Source organism: Mesoplodon densirostris, chromosome 7, assembly GCF_025265405.1.
Source record: "Mesoplodon densirostris isolate mMesDen1 chromosome 7, mMesDen1 primary haplotype, whole genome shotgun sequence".
Lineage (NCBI taxonomy): Eukaryota > Metazoa > Chordata > Mammalia > Artiodactyla > Ziphiidae > Mesoplodon > Mesoplodon densirostris.
Genome location: NC_082667.1, coordinates 23,694,233 through 23,700,232, shown reverse-complemented (window position 1 = coordinate 23,700,232; position 6,000 = coordinate 23,694,233). Strand labels below are relative to the sequence as shown.

The following is a 6,000-nucleotide window of genomic DNA, read 5'->3' as shown; positions in this document are numbered from 1 at the left end:
TCTTCGTAGGGGTGGAGGTAGGTGGGGAGTCTCGTCTTGTGCGCGGGGAACGCAGAGCCAAGCTCCCATGACCTGTTGCATCCTCCCCAGCTTTTCAAGTTAAAACGCTGGATTTCCTGAAATTGTTGAACTGGATCTAAGCGCAGGCGCCCCCTTTCCCCTGCCCCCCTCCCTAGCAAGGTGTGGGCTGCTGCTGAGGAGGAGAAGTGGGAGGGGGTGAGGTGGGGCTGGGATGGGGGCTGTTGGAGAGAAACTGAAGCGATGAGCACAGGACAGGAAAAGTGGGAGGAGGAGGAAGAGGAGGAGGGGGAGGAGGAGGTCGTAAGATGAGAGAGGAGGGAAACGTGTCACCAGCTCGGCTCCGGGAGCTCCGCCGCCGCCGCGTTTGTGGACTCGCGCGGGAGAGGACTTGAGTCTGGACCGGACCCCGCGGAGGGCAGAGCCGGGAGAGGAGGGAGAGAAGGCGGCTGAGCAGAGCGCGGCGGCGAGAGCCATCCAGGTCGCTCATTGCTCTCGGGTGAGAAAACTTTCTCGGGAAGACCGGAAACTTTTCCCTGGGCGCGCGGAGTCTGGGGCGGAGGCGAGCTGCGTGTGTGCGTGACTCGAGGTGACTCGGGAGGGGCTGGAGTCAGGCTCAGCAGTGGCACGGGATCGAGAACAAAATCGCCGGGCACACCGGGCACAATCCGGCGGGGCACGGGGAGGGGCCTTGGGGAAAGCGTTACATTTGGGGGCAACCGGGTGGGGGCCCCGGCGTGGTTAAGGATCCTCCGATCGGACGCTGCAGGCGGGTATAGAGGAAGGGGCTGGCGACCACCGTGGGGGGCCCGGGGGGGGGCGGGAAACGCGCCCAGCGTCCACACCTTAGGGTGGGCGAGGGATCGCTGTGGGGTGGAACGCGGGACGCCGCCGATCCTGGGACCCAGGCTGTGCCAGGAGATCGAAAAAGAAAGTTTGCTTGTCGGTCTTTCTCGTTCTCCTCTTTGGCCTGAGGGGCAAATCTAAAGAGCTGCCCCTACTCGGGCGCGGGCGATTCAGCGCCCCGAAACACCCCATCTTTTCCTGCCATTTCCCCCTTTTCCGGAGAGAGGCGTGGGAGGGGAGGCCAGAGAAGTGAGCCGCTTTGTCCCGAGCGCCGCTGGACTTGCGCGCTCTGCCGACTGGGGCGGGCCCGGGCGCAGCTTGCGGAGACCCGGAGTGGCGGGCGGCTCTCCTCGCTGGCGGCATCCCCCTTCTGCTTCACCTTTCCCGCCAGACCTCCTTTTGGAGAGGCTTTCCCCTGTGCGCCTACTGTGCGCGCGCAGACCTCCTTGCGCGCACAGGGGGCGCCCTGGAGCCTCCGCCCCTGCAGCCCGCACCCTCTTGTCCCCAGCCTTCCGCCCCTTTTCCGAGGGGCGGCCGTCCGAGGGCAGACCAGGTTGTGTTACTTGCAAACCGTGCTTCAGGAATCGGCTGTGGGGTGCCTCTGTGGTTGGCAACAGGGTTTTCCCCTTGTTCTGCCCACCTGCCTTTGGTCACATGCCACCGCCTCTTCCCCCGCGGTGCCGGGAGCCCGCGTTTTGTTTGTCAGCAGTAAGGCGGTGAGTATTTATAGACGCGCTACAGTCTCCGGAGTGCAAGGTTTCAATTACTGCGATGCGCCCCACAAGACGGAAGGCTCACGCGAGGCCGCTCAGCGGCAGGTCTGCTCCGGAGACTCGCTTGCAAATAGTTCTGGGCCGGAGTCTGCGGGCATCCCTGCCGGGGCAGAGTTCTGGACCTGTTGCCCAGACGATACGTGCAAATCCAAATGACCCATTGCAAAGGACCAAAGCAGTCAAGGACGCCAACTCCAGATTGTCTCCATCCCCTGCCCCTCCCCCATCAAAGGGTGCTCGCTGATCAAGCCTCAGAGACTGCCCTTTTTACTTCCCTTTAGTGGCCACCGTGGGTGCAGTCATGACATTTCACTGGCCTACATGCTGCAATATTTCACGGTGCTGCGCTCTGGTAAATTGCTCTCTGGCTGGAAGGCGCTGTTACTGACAACATGAAGCAGCAAGCGGGTCAGGAGGAGAGGTGGAACTTGCAGAAACTAATTTAGCCACATTTTAAATTTAGCCCCTGATGAGGCTCCTAGTGCGACTGAGGAAAGTGCAGCCCTCCTCTCGGGGGAACCTGGCCGGCCGGTCTTCTCTGGTTGCATTCAGCCCAAGAATCTGACCAAGGGTGCTGTTCAGAGTGCTTCTGTAGAATGTAGCAGATAAGGGAAACAATGCTTGGTCAGTCCACAAAGTTGTCTTTCGTTTTTTCAGCTCCAACCATTGTCCTTTCAATATTTTACTGAAGCTTCTAACAGCCAGAACCATTAGTAGTGTAAAAAAGAAAGGCATTAGAAATAGGCTTGTTAGACTGGGTTCTTTCTCAAGGGCTTAGTTTAGACAAAATTGTTTCTCGAGGAAACCTCGTTTCTTTCAGATCCAGAGGGTCATGGATGTGTATTTATTTCAATGGGTGAAATTTCAATAATGGTCTGTGTTTGAACATTACAAAAGTGTTCCCTTTATTTTAAAAAAGGGGAGCGGGCAAGCGCCTATTGTGGTCTTAATATGTCTTAAACTTTGCATTAACAGACTCTGATAATATTATATAATCTGCACCAAAACAATGATGAAATAGGTACTATCATATTCCCATTACATAGATAAGCCCGCTGAGGCTTAGAGAACTTAAGTAATTTGTCCAAAGCAACACACACAGGGGTGGAGCTGAGAATGGGTTCCAGATCTGTTACTCCAGCCTTGTAGTGCCAGCCTGTTCTGGAGATGTCTTTCCTTTCAGGGCCTCAGTTGTTAATTAGATCATCTTATAGTTGATTAACTTGGTGGCTTTTTTCTTTAAATGTGACATAATATCACAGAGTGGCTCAATAACTGAAAAAAATAATCCCAGTCTTGTCTTTAGAAAACTATCACACTGCTATCTGAAAATTTCATGCTGGAAATCCAGAGCTAATGTCATAATCTTCAATTCGTTCATCGACAATGTATGTGCAACATTTAGACCATTCATCTGTAGAAAATTGAAATCAGTAAGGGCTTTGTGGATTTCTTAATGATTTCTCTATCTTAGGGAATTTGTAGGTGTGCATGTGTATAATCCGCTGTGGTCATTCCTTTTGTATTGCCCTTGTACAAGGTAAAATATACTGAAATCTTTCTTGAATTGTAGCCTTTTTCATGTTCATCTTTCTTGCAGAGCTAGACCAATACAGAATTGATTTGAGAAATAGAGTGTGAGGCCCTATGAAAGATCCCTACTGTGTTTAGCATTCATCATTGAAAGTTTATTCCCTAGAGTTGCCTCTGTATGTGCAAAATGTAAATGCTTGCTAAAAGCAATGCTTATAGAAAGTATCATTTGTGAACAAGTCAGTGGGAATTAATATTTCAGTTGCTGAAAGTTGGGAATAAAATATTTTGTGGGCTTTGTATGGGGAATGAGGTTAGTAATTTTGGAACAGAGACAGTGGTACCCCGTTAAGCAGAAGGTACTGTTTTACAAGGGAAGATTCCCCTTTGGAGCTAAGAAGGAGGTTGGGAGCATAGATGATACAAAGCAATAATGCGGCATCAGAGGTGAACTTGAGTTATTTACGCTTTTGTCAGGGGCTGAAGATACAAGGCAAGGTTTACCTTGAAACTGGTACAGTTAAACGAGCCAACTTATTTACTGAGCAATAACTGTAAGCCAGGTCCAGCCATGGTAATGTTATTTGAACCTCCCAGCAACTGTGCAGGTAACTATTCTTTTCTCTATTTTAAGATGCAAAAATAAAGGCTGAGAGAGGTTAATTACTTTCCTGATGTCACACAGCTATTAACTAAAGCCCCTTGTTCTTTCTAGTTCATTTTGATATTTGCCCTTGAAGGCCTTCCATGAAGACCCCAGGGTCCCAAGTACTCAAGAAGGTCCTACTTGCTCACATGGAAGTTTCTGGAAGTTTCTGGATCAGAGCAGTGTGGTAGCACTACAATGAGGGCACAGGAGTTGGGTGAACAATGGAGGAACTAAAGGGACAGTCTGGATAATTCTGACAGTAGTTATCCCATGGAAGAAGGAAAGAGGCCCAGAAGGTATTGTGAATATAAGAATTACTGGCATTGGTCTGGCAGGGGATGGCTGTCACATTGCTGGCCAAGACCTGGCGATTAGCCTGCCCGACAAGGTGCTGACGGGGGAAAATGGGGGAGGAAGTACTGCCACCTCCCTTGGCATGGCTTCTGTTGTGAAGAGGCCTTGTTAGAAACCCCAGGTTATAGTCGATATAAATTAGGGAGTCCATGAGACCTGTTTCCATTTTAATTGGACTTGGCTCTTTGAGGTAACAGTCTCCCAATCTCTCTCTTTATTTTTTTCTTACGTTTTGCCAGTTTATGGCCTTTGTAGATCAATCCTTGGATTTCATTTAGAGGCGAGAGAGAAAGAGGAAGAAAACAAAAAGCAAAGGTTAGTGATTATCTAAATTGGATTAAGCTCTGTCTAGCAGCCGTTTAAAGAAATACTACTTGCTCTCTAATTACCATCAACTAGGAATTTAAACGGTCTATTAAATTTAAGCTGACTTTCTTTCTTTCTCTTTTTTTTTTTTGGCCCTCTGATAGTTGCAGCTTTAACATATTCTGGAAGTTTGGGGGCTTTTTATATATTCTTCAAATGTGTGGAGGACATTCTCTGCCTCCTCCCTTTAAAAAATATTACATTTCGGGGCTTCCCTGGTGGCGCAGTGGTTGAGAGTCCGCCTGCCGATTCAGGGGACACGGGTTTGTGCCCCGGTCCGGGAAGATCCCACATGCCGCGGAGCAGCTGGGCCCGTGAGCCATGGCCACTGGGCCTGCGCATCCGGAGCCTGTGCTCCGCAGCGGGAGAGGCCACAACGGTGAGAGGCCCGCGTACCGCAAAAAAAAAAAAAAAAAAAAAAAAAAAATTACATTTCTGTAACAGGATAATAAATGATATTATTATATACTGGCTTGGTTAAAAAGCAGAAGCTCATAGCCAGGTTCAGCCAGCTCTGGCTGGCTGGAGAGCGAGTCAGTTAACCGAGTTCTTTGTCAGAAATGTAGAGACACCTATGTTAGGCTTTCAGGGTGGAGTATGGCTCGCTTATTTTTTCTCTGTAGTAAAAAGTTAGGCTTAGAATCAAAATCAGCCACCTTTACTCTGTGTGGAAGCTTTGAGTCAAAAATATGAGTGTTCTTTATCAAAGTGGGTGGTGTGTGTGCTTTGGGGCTGGGACTAAGGTGAGGCAAGTGAGGCACCGAGAGCGGGGCCCTGAGAGAGATGCCTCCCTCGCCTCCCCCTCTTCCCAGCCCTGCTGTGCTTATGGTGGCCTGTGCCCAGAAGGGTTCTGGAGAGCAGTGGAACTCACCAAAAGATCTCTCTCCCTCTTGACCATGGCCTATGGAAAAGCCAGGTCAACAGCTACCCCTGCCACTGCCCAAACAGCCTCTCATAATTATTTGTACAATTTATTTTGCATATAATCATACGTTACAAAAAGCATATATTTACCTCTAAGCTTTCATTCTCTTTCCCTCACCTCAATTTTAGGGTGTAAGTATGAGATTTCTCTCAGGCACTCATCAGTGTTCTGGTTTCACTTTAGCTGATCACCAAACACGAGCAGCACCTCCAGTTTCTTGCTTCTCTCATTTCTTACAGAACTTCCTTCAACTTTGCTGGTTCTTTTGGACACAGGCTGAGTTCTGTGTTTTGTTGAAGGCATCTGTGACAGCGGTTAGGTTTCTAGCAAATACTAGGATTAAGGGGACACTTAGGGGCTCCCTTGGCCATTCAGGAACTAGAGTATATGTCCGTTTAAGCTGAGCCTGGGAGAATACGTGAAGGAATTTGTTTTCCTCTTCTTCCCAAGGACTGGGGGCAAAAATCCAGTAAGGGCTCTGATGTGTGTCTGTATTATTCTGAACTAAGCTGCCTCAAACCCTGTTACAACCTGCT

General features: G+C 49.5%; 1 protein-coding gene across 1 annotated transcript in view; it reads left to right on the top strand.

The window, feature by feature from the left end:
- The first annotated feature begins 342 nt into the window (after positions 1-342).
- PRR5L (proline rich 5 like) overlaps positions 343-6,000 on the top strand; it is a 74,469-nt gene continuing 68,811 nt past the window's right edge. Inside the window, exon 1 of the mRNA XM_060104046.1 lies at positions 343-517. The gene's annotated coding sequence lies outside the window, so the exon portion shown is untranslated. The remainder of the gene's footprint in view (positions 518-6,000) is intronic.